The following is a 15,349-nucleotide window of genomic DNA, read 5'->3' on the forward strand; positions in this document are numbered from 1 at the left end:
GACAAACATTATATACTTATCGGTGATGCCCTTGAGGGATCAAACTGTCTTATTTACCATTATACTCCTATTTCTAGCATGGTGTCTGGCTCATAAATAGCTTAATTTCTTTTTAATGAATGAACTTTCAATCTGTCCATCTCTCCATTCTCCTGACTCTTGATCCTGCTATGGAATCTCCCACTAGCTACTCAACCAGGCCTTCTGGTACCCAGCAGTTTCCAGGCAAGGATCATGCCTCCTTGACCTTAATCCTGGTTCTTGGGACACCTTGCTTATAATGCTCTTCTCAGATGTCCTGAAGACCTGGGATAGCTCCTACTTCAGATACTGCAGTGGAGCGAGGCAGGATTGAGGACATGGTGTCTCCAGGCCGACCTGTTAAGTATTGGCCCACGTTTCTGCTGCTGTCTGAACCACAGGAGCAGACGTTAAAAACCAGTTGCAACTTTCTCAAGTGGGCCCAGATTCCTTATCTTGGTATCTTTTCAGGCAGTTATGACCAGCTGACTAAAAGCAGCAAAAGAAGTCAGAGGATGGCCCTTGGGTAGGTCTTAAAGAGAAGGGCAAGGCAGAAAAAGAAACTTCAACTTCTGGATGCCTCTCCCGAGAAATGGCCGGCAGAGTGGAACATTACGACCATGAAGAATGCCCGCCCCTGCGGTGAAGGCCACTGAGGTGTCGAATTCATCAAGGCAGACTTGACAGCCTGAATTCTACCTCAGCCCAGCCAAAGTGGTTTTCAGTTTCAAATACAGAAATTGGACAATTAACTTCAGCCTTTCATCATAGCCTTTGGGACATATTTCCTCATGTAGACCCTTCTAGCTGTAAAATGGGATTAAAAAGTTCACATGTGCATATCCATGGCACATCATCACATGGTGGCAGTTCCTGATTTTACTCCAGTTATCTCTAAAAGCCTGACCTTGAGGACGCCATCCAAGGTCCACCAATGGCAGCTGCCCCACGTTCACCCTGCTCTCACCTTTACTCAGTAACCTGTCCTCTCAAGTTGACATCAGGTATTTTACATCCCAGATAAGTTGACCAACTTATCCCAGTTTGCCTGGGGTCAGTCCCATGACCTGAGAAACCCCTCAATCCCAGGCAAACTAGGACAGTAAGTCACACAGCAGCATTTACTTATGAGTCAGGCCCCAGAACTCCAGGCCACTCCAGCTTCCTCAATGACATCAGCACTGTCTCACTCGAGTCCACTATGTCACCAGCCACCCTTCCTAAGCCTTGGCCTGACTGTTCCTCAACTCTCACGGGTCCTAAATCAGAGCCAACTACCATCGCTTGTTTACTTCCTCATCCTAACTAAACACTCCAAACAGTAGCCTATGTGCCAAACCTCAGGAGCGTGACAGGAAAGGCTCAAGGAGTGAAAACAAGATCTGGCCTGTGACCCACTTTGTCCACGCTCAGCCTTGCTGGCACATGGCTTGTTACTGATTTAAAAGGCAGACAGAGCAAGTTCGTAAGGTGCATTGAATCGGTGGGTGAAGAGGAAAGTGATGCACAGCTAAAAATTCAAGAGAAAAACTCTAGGTTATGAAAGTCATTTCAGGCATGGCAGAGGGACATGGGGCTGGCCTTCCCTGTCCATGGCCCTCTGAGGGTACTGTTAAGACTCAGGGCCAGTTGAAGTCCCCAAGCCCCCAGTGCCAGCGCTTTCCCTCTGATCTCTTGTGCAGAGTGAAGAGTTCCTCCATGATGCTCTGAACAGGCAGAGAAGACAAGCTCATGCTTCATGCGAGGGACCTCCCTCACCATTCTCTGCCCCTCTGGTGTCCACAAACATCATAAGAATATAAAGGAAAGGAAAGTGGAACCAATGATTTGGAGTTCCCATAAACACAAACCAGCTTATCCTCTGGCTAAGGGTTCCCAGCCCCTGGCATTAACTCACCTTGGGGAGAGATAATAGCAAACGCAGGTCCCACATCATCCCAAGGGTCACTGATTCATGGCCTTGGGACCTCCTTCAACAGCCTCCAACCTAAGGCTGACCTAGAAGGGAGAGGAAGCGTAGACGCATTCAGGCCCCAGCACTCCGCAAGTGACATCAGTGAGAGGGTCCCAACCAGCCAAGCGCAACCTCCCGGTTCGCACACGTCAAACTAGATATTATCAGAATAGAAAAGGTAATAAAGGGAATACATCTTAAATGTCCAGGTTTCATAAGAAATGATTTTCTTTCAAGCAGTTCGTGATCAGTGCAACTGAACAGATAGAGTAATTCACAAGAAGACAGCTCAGTGCTCACTGTCAGGGACTCTGACACTGAGGTCCCAATGCATCTTGATGAAAGGGATGGACCATCATCCTCAGCAGCTCTCACGCCATATTGTCATTACTTATCTGCCCAGCCTGTCACAAGACCCCAACAGCTGTCATCCTATTCTGCAAAGACCCAGGCAAGAAAGGCAAATGGAAGATAAACTTACAGCAGCCTTGTTAGATACCTATATCTTTGGAGATCAAGACCACCAGGCCCATTTAAAGGATAAATGAGAAACATCATCAAAGCTTGAGAACATTACATAAGTGAGCCCCAACTCAATCCATAGGACTCTACACCCAGAGGTTTGAATTACCAGGTCTGGGGTTGGGACGGCAATAAACTATCTTTTCAAAACGGTCACCTCTGCCCACTAAATCATCTAGCCTGGATGAGGAGCCCAAGCCCAGGAACTAGGCTATGGGCCTCTGATGCAAAAGGGGCAGAAAGTAGGTTTGAAAGACAAGGAAAATCTCAGGTTAATTAGATGGCTGTCTGTACCAGAAAGCTCACATATATTATTCTCGCTACATTCACATCATCGTGAGACGAGAACAAAAACATCTGGCAAAACAGGATCCCAACCTCAAAGACAAGAGAACCGAATGTCAACAGAATAAGATCTGGGAACCAAACAGGAGCCCTCAGACCAAAAGTAGAGATCAATGAAATGGATACCTTGCCCTTACCTCCAACTTCACCTTGGCCAAGATATGCCTCTCAGGGGCACCACGTTGCATCTTCTGAGTCTATGAAGTGAAAGCATTGTCGCGGGTTTCTGCCTCCCACAGAACACACAGCACACAGAACAAAAGGCAGAAGGTCAGCCCTCTGGTGATGGCTCACTACACATCTAGGTGCCCTGTCTGCAACACAAAATTCTAACATGAACCAGAATACATGCTAGGGAGTGTTGAGTCTACAAATAGATATTTCAAAGACCCACAGACCTGAGAATTTCTTCTCTAATAAACCCCTGGGATTCCTCTTTTTCAAAAGAGAACCCACAAAAGCACAGATTAAAAGTCAGCAAAAGAAGGGTGATCGGTCAGTGTGTTCTTCCCTGCTCAGTGACCGACAAGAATACTCAATCTCCTGGTAGTTTATGACATGAAAACCTTTTTTACTGGTTCAGAATTGATAGAACCCCTCTTTGCCCCTACATCTGGCCCCCACCTTTATTTTTCTTTCTCTATTTATTCGATGTTATTGATGGTTCCTAGAGAAGCAATACGAGTTGTGCTCAAGAAAGAGTAAAGGGTAATTGTTGAAAATAGAAAAAAAAAAAAAAAGAGTAAAGGAGCAACGACAACACACAAATGAGCAGTTAAGGCACGGCTGTCTTGTATAACGTTATTATTGCGGGTTATCCTCCACTCCTACGAATTCATAAAACAGAGCCCACGATTTATAATCCTCATCCATGCCCTTCGGCACTAGCTGAATTTACTCTAGTGTGAGGTCCTAATATAAATGTTTCTGACGAGAGGATCCTTAACTTGAAAAGACAAAGTGAAATGCACAAGTCAGGAGGTTAGCCCCGTCACCATGTCACGTGGGGGCCAGCAAAGGCCCAAGCTCTGAGGGAATGGCGGGAGAGAAAAGCTAGTGTGTGAAAGCTCCAGGGTTTGGAAGGGACAGCTGGACCCTTCAAACACGGGGAAAACTCCTTTCAGCGATTCCTCTCCCTGCACTATCAATGACCAGGGCACAGGCAGCCCACGATCACTTTCGAATGCAGGAGCAGAAAGGGACAGAAAGAGAGCCAGGAAAGATGGAGGCTGGTGCCAGGGGCCTGGGGAAAGGGGAATGACTTGAGCTGGGGACAGCGGCCCAGCCAAGCACAGAGCCCCAGCAGCTTCTGTTGGGTCCTGCAAAGATCCCATAAAACCTCCCTGCCACGGAGTCAAGATACTTCCAGCATAAAAAAACTGGAAATGCTTTTAGGCTGGAAAATATCGGGATTATGTGGTCATGACACGACCATGAGAAAAAATTTAAAAATTTTCTATGCCATGCCAGCTTTGCTTTTCAGATGAAGCAGAGGTTGAGACTAGGTCACAGAGCTAGACAGGTTCAGAGGCGGGACCGGCGTCCCTGATGTCTAAATCCACGTGCTTCCATCACTGCACAGAGCTGACGCTCCAGCACTTAAGAGGGAGATGCCCCGGGGAGCCCTTTACCCAAGTAAGTTTCTACAGGCCCCTCCCCTGTAAGCATGTGAGAAACTGCCCCTCAGCAGGGACAACTGGGAACTCACAGAATGCCACTTTTACCCTCCTTCCCCTTATATGACCAACCAAGCCTGAGGGAACATGCATAGTGACTTTACAGAGACAAAATAACAAAATTCCAGAAAATGGTCCCAAAATCTTACCTCCAGGCCCCATGGTCTAGCGTCCCAGTTGATATGAAGGTGACTGACGTTTCCCACGGTGCCTCTGCATACACAGACCCATATGCAAGAGACAAGCCATGATCGGGTACTCAGGGCTGGCCCTAGGGGAAGAGAACACTTGGCAAAGAGGCTCGCAGATTACAGCACCCACAAATGCAGACTGTTTCTGTGAGTACCTGAAAGACCACGCTGCTGTCTTAGGAACAAGAACAACTTAACTCTGGGAACAGGTCTGCAGATCACCGTGGTCAGGAGTACCATCCGTGTTATCCTATGTGCCGACTGTGACCAATATGTTGCTAACCAGTCTATGTTAAAAGGATGCCGAGGCCAGGTCTCAAGGAGGGGGCCATGGCTCACTGGCAGTGACTAGCAGGAACCAGGAAGGGTACCAGCTGGTGGGAAGGCCCCATCTAGTGTAAGGGCTGCTTACATATATATCCTCGACTATACTGAGCTTGGCCCAGCTCCATTACTACTCTAGTCCCTGTCCCTTAATCTAAGGGCAGAAGGAAAACCACCCTCGGTGGACCACAGGCCCTGCCCACGCCAAGACTAAAGGTAGACCATAATAAGTAGATCTTTCAATAGAGAAACAACATTTCCAGTGGGAAGAGGGAAAGCATCAGCCCGGGCAAGTTGGCTTGCTCAAGGCCATCATTCCCCTGACACTCCACAGCGGGATGAGCCCTACCACCTTACAACATGTCATCTCCACATCACCATCTCCTCGTTTTTTGTTGTTTTTTTTTTGTTCAGTGTCACATGTCAGGTACATGGCATAATGTGAAACAAAATGGAGGAACTGCCCTCAAGGAGATCACAGCATGGGGCATGACAAGCAAATCAACAATTTCCAGGTATGATTAGTGCTGAGAGATGGGGCTGAGGAGGTGGGAAGGGGTGAGATGGGGAGGAGAGCCCTAGGGGGAAAGTGACCAGTCCATAAACATAAACTCCCTCCGGCAGGGTCCTGCTCAGCATAAGGGGCTCTCCATGAGACGCACAGCGCCAGGAAGTAACCACAGGTACCAGGAAGTAACACAAACTGGTGGAAAGACGTGTATGAAAGCTCCAGAGTTTGGAAGGGACAGGATGGGCCCTCCAAACACGGGGAAACGCTTCCAATAATTGTTCTCCCTGCACTATCAATGACCAGGGCACGAGTAGCCCACAATCACTTTCGAATGCAGGTACAGCAAAGAGCAGTGAGTGAGCCAAGAAGGGAGGCCATTGCCAGCAGCCTGAGAAATGGCCTGAACTGGGAACAGAACAGCAGACAGGTCAATGACCAGATTTACAACCTAAATTTCAGAAGCCACACCTCACTTTCAGAGATTGCTTACCAGTCCCTGCCAAGAGCTGAAGGGAGAACTAACAGCAGATACAGTGAGAATCCTTGGGTTCTGAAAGACGGGGTATGAGTGGTACCAACATTGAACATTTGACAGGGTTCTCATCAGGCACAGAAGAGCACTCAGCTCGCCACCGATTATGATTCAGGTTTGACTCTAAAATGCAGTCCGCTGTCCATTCCAACATACTGCTGTTTTCCTCTCGACATCACAGCAGCCTTCATCGGGGGCTCTCAGGAGCAGAGAAGGACCCAGGCCTGTGCCTGCTGGCCCAAGGGGACAAAGTTGGGAGCCCTGGGAAGCAGCCTTCGCCTGCACTCTCACCCCTCACACCTCATCACCGAAACACTTCTGGCTGCGCAGCCTCACAGAACTTGAGCTCAAGAGAAACAGACAGGACACCACTTACCTGGGACCTCACAATCCAGGCTCTCCCTGAGGACATCTCTAACGCACAAGGAATGGCAGTCATGTGATACTCCTGCAGGGGACAAGAAGCCAGCACATGATTCTCCTTGGCACCACTTACATGTCCAGAAAACCAATGTGCTCATCAACAGAAAGCCACTTAGGAAATCTGGGTTTGGATTAAAGGCACTGACAGCCTGTCTCCCTTGATCCTCAGTCTACCTCATGCTGGGTCACTGCCAGTCACCTTAGGCTGTCACGTTTGAAAGAAATAAGCATGGATCCTCTAAACTTGAGGAAAACTTTACAACTTTTCTTTTGCTTGCATTACCAGGACAAGGGCAGCCTGTAATCACTGCAAACACAGGGACAGAAAAGGACACAAGGCAGATGAAATTGGAGACCAGGGTCAGAAGACCACAGCTGGGGCTCCAAAACCAACCCACACATTCCCTAGGCAGGACCACTCTCATTCTTTGTTAAAGCTTCACAGAAACCAGCACTGAGCCAGGCACAGAGAGCACTCAGTAAACAAGACACCAGAGGTCAGGAGGCACCTAAAAGGTGGTGGGAGGTAGGAGGTTTGAGAAAGCTCCAGGGTTTGGAAGGAGAAGGGGTGGGCCCTCCAAACAGAGAAACGCTTTCAGTAATTACTCTTCCTGCACTATCAATGACCCAGGCATGGGCAGCCCACAATCACTTTCAAACACAGGGGCTAAAACGGGCAGAAGGTGAGCCAGGAAGAAAAGCCCCTGTTAACCCACCATCTGCCCAGGCAGTAGAAAGCTACCCAGCCAAGCTCAGGAGCCTGAACATGATCATCACTTCATATACATTCCATCCTCCCTCATCAAGAGAGTCCACAGAAAGATCAACTTTTGGCAAAAATGCCTCAATGGTTTCATTTACCCCACAAATATGTACTGAACACCTACGATGTCCCAGGCATTGTGGGTTCAAAAACAAACTAAAACACAGACAAGATCTCTGTCCCCTTAGAGTTCTTGTAATTCCTCTACCTGAAGCAGAGTAAAGACAGGAGAATAAAGAAACTTACCCAGAGTTACAGCTGAGGGGCTGAGTCAGGATCTGAACTCAGGCCTTTCTGGGCCCCAAGCCCACCCCCATCTACAACACAGGCCTCCTTCTGCATCAGGGCCTTTCAAGACAACTCGTGGAGCCCACCGGAGCTCCAGGACCAGCCCTCTGCGGTGGGGCAGGAAGGCAACAAGCCCCGAGTTCAAGGAGCTCAGGAGCAGCAGCACTCACCCAGGGGACTGCCTCAGCCCCTGGACACAGTGGGGGCGCATCCGGCAGCACAGATCAGGGTCCTGCAGGAGAGGAGGGGGCGTCGGCTGGTGCAGAGCCCGCAAGCAAAGCCTTCCGAGGGAGAGTCATCTGTCCCCAAGAGCTACAAAGACACAAGGCCTAGGCAGAGAAACGCACGGGGAAGCGGCTTTAGCGCAGAACAGGGGATGGAATACAGATTCTGGGGCCCTGGAAGGGTCATAGAGACACTTTGTAGGCAACTGATGAGTGGCTTTAAGGATTAAATGCCTTGAGTATGAGGTGGGTGGGGGCAGTGAAAATCAGGGGGCCCTAGCATCCGTCAGGCCCGGGATCACACGCGGCTCCGCACGCCTCGCTGCGGTATCTTGTGCCCAAGCATCGTGGGACCGGTTTCTGGCCGTTAGCGGGCACAAGGCTGCCCCACGAAGTGGGTAAGTACGGCGACCCGACGCCCGCACCAGCCTGTGACCTGAGGCCCCTTTCTCGAGGACGCGAACCCCAAAAGGTCCACACCCGGAAGAGGTGGCAGTCCTGCAATCGGGAGCCGGGCCTGGGCTCTACGCGCCCCCCCGGGCCTTAGTATCACGTCACTGGGGGTGGCACAGACCACGCGTCCAGCTCTCCCTGCAGTGGACTCACACAGGCCCCGCGATCGGCAGTGCCGGACAGCAGTGGAGACAGAGCCGACACTGCAGGAAGATGTGAATGTCTGGGGATTTCAGGAGACCGCAAGAGATGACCAGCAGACTAGCCCGCCCGCTCAGAGCCGGCGGAAATGCGTCTCCGACCCGGGCTGCAGCCTAGAGCGGCGTCTCACCGCCCAAACCCGCGCAAGTGGTCCTTTGCGCCCCCTGGTGGAGCGGAGCTTAAATTCTGACCGGAAGGCTTGGAATAATTTCCCAAAGTAGTCTGGAATTATGTAAATAATATTGCCTCACTTGTGTTCTGAAAGTATTCCTTGGTGACTGGTTTGTCATTAATCTGTAGAAATAATCCCTCTTCCACTTGAGGAGCTTTTATAAGCAAGAGCTGGGTGTTAATTATGTTTAGTTTGGACAATAGGGATCTGTCCGATTGACCACTGTATCCATAGTACAGTATTGGCTGGCATTGTTGAACAAATGAATGAATTCTGCCCATGTGTTTATTTGGAAATTGCTAGTCTAAAATATTTTTTCATATGGCCTGAGACTGGATCGTGAGGGTGACTAGGAGATGAGCCTAGAGAGAGGTAGGCAGGTGCTTTGCTGACTCTCATGCTAAAGGTAAATGGGATCAGAGGATGGAGAGTCCTTGAAACAAAAGGGACTTGATCAGATTTGCATAGCGACAGAGAAGACAGAGGTCCTATGTTCCTAACATCACACCAGAGACAGGCCTGGGAGGGGACTCATGGCCCCCAAATCTCACAAGCACTAATACTGCCTGCATCCTGAGCCAGGTGTACCTCTTGTACCTGGGGCAACCCTGCCACTAATTCAACCCACATTCTGAAGTGTAAAGAGCCCACCTCCGGGCCTAAGGAAAGGGCTCCCTCAATCAGATTCCTGGCCTTCACCAAGAACAATGTGGAAATCCAGGCTAGACGGATGAACTGAGAGAGAAATGGGGGTCTCTAGGGATGCGACCACACCACATTCTGTATTCTGGGAGGAGCTGGTGGGATTCTAAGACTGTGAGAATGTTGGGGGTCTCTGTGATGGGAGGGGGGCCATGGAATGCTGTGGCTGTGAGGAAGATGGAGAAAGGGGTTAGGTTCACACACTTGTGGCCACACAGTCCTGCTGTCCTCTCCTGCCTTCTGCTCTTGCTCTTACTCTCCATGTGACCTTGGCTACGTGACCTAACTTCTCTGCTCAGCTTTAGTTTTTCTTTTCTGAAAAATGGGCTGAGTCAGAGCCTTGCTGTGAGAATTAAATGAATAATTCACATCAAGAGTAGAGCATAGAACAAATGGTCAAGGCATGGTAGTTGCTATACTTTAGTATTTCTGAGAAAGTCGAGAGTTTCTGTCACTGTGAGGACACTGTGGGATTATTTATGAGGCAGAGAGAGATTGTTCTGTGTTTGAAAAGTGTAAGGCAGCTCTATCCAGTAGAAATATAATGCCAACCACATATGTAATTTAAAATTTTCTAGGAACTGTGTAAAAAGGTAGAAGAATAAATTTAACTTTAATAATGTATTTTATTTAACCCAAGATAACCAAAATATCATTTCAGCATATAGTCAATATTGTTAAATGAATTATGAGATATTTACTATTCTTATTCTTCACATAAAATCTTTGGAACCCAGGGCATGTTTTACACTAACAGCACGTAGTAAGTTGGACTGACTACATTCCAGTGCTCTGTAGACACACGTGGCTGCTGCGTTCATCAGCACACATCTAAGGCCATCTGGTTTTGGTCAGCCCTTTGGAGCCAAAAGAGAAGCAGCAAGCAAGAGGCTGAGAATATGTACCTTCCACGCCCCTTATCCTTGAACCTGGGGCATCCTAAGAGCAAGCTCCCCGAACCCTGTCCTCTTGGGTTTTTATAGAGACTTCTTTACATATGCATGACTGATTAAATCAAACCATTGGCCAGTTGGTAATTGATTCAATCTTCAGCCCATCTCTCCTCCCAGAGGTCAGAGGTCTGGGGTGGGATTAACAACTTAAACCCTGGAATCACATGATTGATTCTCTTGGCAAAAAGCACCCAACCTTAGGTGCTTCTAAAAGTCACCTCATTTACATAAAAAAGACACCTTTATCTCTCTCAACACTTAGGAAATTCCAAAGATGTGAGTAAGGAGACCTGGTGGAAGACTATATAAGAGAAATACATGTTGGTCATCTCAATGACCAAATACATATTTCTTATAAATCACAATACTGTAATAAGTGAACGGTGCCCAACCCACTCCTTGGACAAAGGTTTAGTCTTTGGTAGGAATGTTTGCCTCCTATCCAAGAGGTCCTGTCCAAGAAAAGACCTGGGTGAGAGAGCCCCAAGAAGTGGCCTGTTCATATTACTAGGGGTTCAGACAAAAGGCACCAGGCAGAAGAAGGCCTCACAAAAACTCACAAAAAGCCCTGAAATAGAGGTGGGGTAGAGGATGGGGAAGGAGAGAGAGGAGGGAGAGAGACTCAGCATTAAATACACACCCAACCTAGAGAGGTCTCCCCGCCTACACCTTATTCTCTAGTCCATCTGTTAGAATCCTAGAGGTATTGGAAGTGGGGGAGTGAGCAGTAACCTGGCAATTTGGATAAGAGAGAAGACTCCCATCCCTTTTCAGTGGATGCTTGGCCCAAGCTGGCAGAAAGAAGTTCTACTTATAAATGATCATTGAAAATGCAATTAATACATTAGACTAGACATTTAAAATAATTGAATGGAAACTATGTTTCTCATTTTTAGTGTTTACGAGACTTATTACCTAAGAATGATCAGAAAAGCTATGAGGCCTGCTTGATATTTTTCTAAGGACAGAGAAAAGATACTTCCACTTAGCAAGTCTAAAGGGACAGGCAAGAAACAATAATTATGATTACATACCAGGACTACTGCTTTCAAAACACCAGTCGCATTAATAAAACATTGGGCTGTAGCTAGGAGGACAACACTCCATCAGTCTAGAATTTGTGACCTCACAGTGGCTGAGAGATCCCTGTGGCCTGGAGCACTTTCCTTTGGGGAGGAGGAACAGCTGGCTGGATAGATTATTCCAAGGAGTCTAAGCTAGACCCAGGGTCTAGGACAGAAGTCAGCAACTGACCCTGTGAAGCCTGCAGAAGCTCCAGGCCCTGTCCCTGCACTAAGAATGAGCACCATGCTGATGATCTTGCTGTACCTGACCGTCATCCTCCTTGGCTTCTTCCTGCTCCTCTGTTACTATATCTTTCAGAAGGAATAGACTTGGGTTCCTCCAGATTAAAACTGAGGCCTGATGGAAGCCCTGACCAGTCCAGCCCCCTGGGTCCTCTCGGGCAGGACAGGCTCTTCTTGAGCTGCCTCACAGCCTAGTCTTGACCTATTTTGGAGTCTCTAGCAGCCCCAAGGCCGCACTGCCTGCTCTGACATACTGAGATGATATAGAGGGTTTTCCTATCAGAGTCAGATCCCACCTAGGTCTCAGTACCTCCCTCTCCCTGGGACTCCTAGCTGAGTCCTCTGACCCCCACAGCCTCTCTATTACCAGTTTTGCTTCTGGTTCATTATTGTTCTGGGCTGAAGACCGTTGGTTATAGAGAGAAGATCAATGTGGACTCAATGGAGGTATAAATGGCTCAGGCCTCTGCCATGGGGACAGGCATGAGAAGGGGTGGCCCTCTCCCTTCAGAAACTGGCAGCACTCGAACCTGGGGAACCATAGTCCCAGCTAAAGACTGATAACCTCAGCAATGACGTTGGACCTTTTTTCTACCCATGGTGGATGACCTTGAATCAACCTTCTTGACTAATGAATCTGAATGATTAATTAACTCAGGCTTCCCTGAACGACAACTTTGGACCTCCTTTGTTAACTAAACAACTGAGACATTTGTGACTTGAGAATTGTTAACTTTCTTGTCTGAATACATGGGCATTTCAGGACAACAATATGTGACTTGGGCTCATTATCTTTCACCATGCCAGCTGACCACATCAGTTCTTCACTTCTAAGACTTTGGGTTTTCCTGACCAAGGACATCAGACATCCCTGGCTATTTATCTTGGACTTCCAGGATAAAAATAGGAGACTGTTTCTATGATTTTACCATTATGTATGATATCGACTGATGGTTTACAGGGTATATTCTATTTTTAGAATTCGAAGATTTTTTAAAGTTATGAAAGAATATTAATTTTTATAAAATGATGATGATAGCTAACATTTATTAAACCAGCTTACTATAAATCGATGACCATTTAAAAAATCACTTTTGACACTATATTATTTTCAATGCATTATTTTACCTATTAAAAAAAGTTAATTGTAATAAAATACACATAAAACTTACCATCTCAACCATCTTTGAATATTCAGTTCAATGTCCAATACATTTACACTGTTGTGCAAGCTATCTCCAGAATTCTTTTCATCTTGCAAAATTGAAACCCAGTACCCTTTAAACAACTCCCCATGCTTCCCTTCCTTCAGTCCCTAGCAACCACCATTCTACTTTCTTTCTCTGAATTTGTCTACTCTTGGAACCGCCTATGAGTGAAATCACAGTGTATTTGTCTTTTGGTAACTGGCTTGTTTCGCATAATGTCATCAGGGTTCTTTCATGTTGTAGTATATATAAGAATTTTCTTCCTTTTGAAGGCTGAATAATACTCCAATTTGTGTGTAGACCACATTTCGTTTATCCATTCACCCATTGATGGACACTTGAGTTGCTTCCACCTTTTGGCTATTGTGAATGGTGCTGCTATGAACATGGGTGAACAAATATCTCTTTAAGGCCCAGCTTTCAACTTTTCAAGAATATACCCAGACGTAGGATTGTCGAATCATCCGGTAATTCTATTTTTAATTTTTCGATCAACCACCATACTATTTTCCACGGCAGCTGGACCATTTTGCATATTTTGTCTATTTCAAAGTAGAAAAAACTAGGTTCAGAAAGATTAAGTAACTTGCTAATATAGCTGAAATGTGGTAGACAAAACATTTAAATACATCTTTTGTATTAGTTTCCTAGGGCTGCCATAGAGTACTACAAACTAGATGGCTTAAAACGATAAATTGATTCTCTCATTATACTGGAGGTTAGAAGCCTGAAATCAACATGTCAGCGGGACCATGCTCCCTCTGAAGCTCTGGGTAGAAACCTTTCTTGCTTCTTCCAGCTTCCCGTGGTGGCCGGCCATACTTGGCACCCCTTGGCTTGCAGCTGCATCACCCCAGTCTCTGCCTCCTTTGTCACACGACCTTTTCCTTTAAGTTTTTCTCCTCACTTATAAGGACACCAGTCATAACTGATGGAGGGTCCTCCCTACTGCAACATGACCTCATCTAAATTTACATCTTAATGTCATCTGCGAAGACTATTTTCAAGTAAGGTCACATTCCTAGGTACCAGGTGTTAGGACTTCAACATATCTTTTGGAGGGACACTATTCAACCCATAGTATCTGTCTCCCTCCAAACCGTGATATTTACCACACTTTTGACCTCCAACTGTGATATACTACTAGACTTCCCAATATAAAGTAATGCTTGTGTTTATGAGACAAATATGTGATATCGGTGGATTATTTTCTTAGACTGTAGAGGAAGGCAGACACTGTGGGTTTCTCTCATTCATCTCTTTACCTCCCAGTCATTAAACAAAAAAGAAACAACAAAAAACAGGAGTTGTTAGAAAAGTGGTATAGCTTTTCAAGTGTCTTTATGAGGAAAATATGTTAACTAAACAGTTGTTTTGGGAATCACTGGGCTGTAATTTCCTTTACCTTTTTCAATTTTCTGCATAATCAAGCCGTGGTTGACATTTGTTGGGCACACTCACTAGCACAGTGCCACACAGAATGGCAGTGCTCAATTACCATGTATTGAATGAATGAATGACTGTATGGATGAGTGACTCAGCAGTCACCCTGCCCACTTTTTGCTGCTACTATTCTGTCCTGATGGCTAGTGGCACCAAGTGGCTGGTGGTTCCTCCTCTCCCTACAGCCTCCTCAAGCCCCCATGTCCACTGCTGAGAGAGCCATGGTCACTGCCATGGTCAAGACAGACTGAACCACCATACTACTCCTGCCGGGGTAGGCCCCCAACATATCACTTCTTTGCAAAAGACCCACTTGAAATACACATTATTTCTGATGCCGAGAATGTACTGCAGTTTTGCTTTGTTTTTAACATCAGTAGACACATTGGCTCACTGACAAATAAGGCCAAGCCACTGAGAATGGGCTGTTGTCTGAATGCCAAGAGCAAAACCTACCACAACACATTTCTTCCAAGGGCTCAATGTGCCCTGTGTTCTGGAATCCCCAGTTAGGTAGGCCAGTGTTGTAGATGAGAAAGTGGACTTGGATAAGCAAAATGCGTACAGCGCCTCATACAACAGCCAGATTCTCCATGGACTACCTTAATAACTGGCCATTTGGAAAAAGTTAAGGAAAAGACTTGGCTTTTAGCCAAGAGTGTTGGTGACCGAAACCTAATTTGTGCTAAAAAATAAATTACTGAAAGCTTATGTAATCAAACAAGGGAAGGGCAAAAGTGGAGCTAGGCCTCCAAGAAAATAAACACCAGAGTCTGGAATGCCACCAGGACTGCCGATCCTACATCTACATCTCTCTCCATGTGCAGACTTCACATTCACTCTGTTTCTTGAATACAGTGAGGAAAGATATGCTGGGTTTACTCTGAAGCACATCTCCATCCATCATCCAAAACTGAGGATAGGCAGGTTTTGCAGGTTGTGTAGGTTGTGCACTGCCCAACTCCTGGAAGTGCCATTCACGTCATAGTCTCTGGTTGAGAAGCAGATGTTGGGGATGCTTGGCTGAACATGTCTTCCTAGCACATCTTCTCTGGTACAGCAAAGTGACCCTATGTTCTACCATCCTGAAGGGAATTTCAAAAATCCCCATTCTTCTCTCTCTCCCTTCCCCCTCC

General features: G+C 46.8%; 1 long non-coding RNA gene and 3 other non-coding genes across 8 annotated transcripts in view; all 4 read right to left on the bottom strand.

Annotated features, from left to right (window-relative positions):
• Nucleotides 1-8,542, bottom strand: part of LOC107196413 — a 14,262-nt gene extending 5,720 nt beyond the window's left edge. Inside the window, exons 1-7 of one of the 5 annotated variants that reach the window (XR_001517809.2) lie at nt 8,381-8,540; nt 7,721-7,879; nt 6,453-6,524; nt 4,668-4,789; nt 2,969-3,156; nt 2,792-2,875; nt 13-2,019 (exon numbers count right to left, since the gene is read on the bottom strand). This is a non-coding gene — a long non-coding RNA (uncharacterized LOC107196413). Of the gene's footprint in view, nt 1-12; nt 2,020-2,791; nt 2,876-2,968; nt 3,172-4,667; nt 4,790-6,452; nt 6,525-7,720 lie in introns of those variants that run through there. The other 4 variants (XR_001517807.2, XR_003043131.1, XR_001517808.2 and 1 more) reach the window with 4 other exon arrangements.
• LOC112471357 lies at nt 3,900-4,033 on the bottom strand. Its single transcript, XR_003043259.1, has one exon. It is a non-coding gene; the product is annotated as a small nucleolar RNA SNORA71 (small nucleolar RNA).
• LOC112471358 lies at nt 5,751-5,883 on the bottom strand. Its single transcript, XR_003043260.1, has one exon. It is a non-coding gene; the product is annotated as a small nucleolar RNA SNORA71 (small nucleolar RNA).
• Nucleotides 7,034-7,165, bottom strand: LOC112471360. Its single transcript, XR_003043262.1, has one exon. It is a non-coding gene; the product is annotated as a small nucleolar RNA SNORA71 (small nucleolar RNA).
• Nucleotides 8,543-15,349: the final 6,807 nt, after the last annotated feature.

The sequence above is a fragment of the Pteropus alecto genome, unplaced genomic scaffold (assembly GCF_000325575.1).
Source record: "Pteropus alecto unplaced genomic scaffold, ASM32557v1 scaffold45, whole genome shotgun sequence".
In the NCBI taxonomy this organism is placed as follows: domain Eukaryota; kingdom Metazoa; phylum Chordata; class Mammalia; order Chiroptera; family Pteropodidae; genus Pteropus; species Pteropus alecto.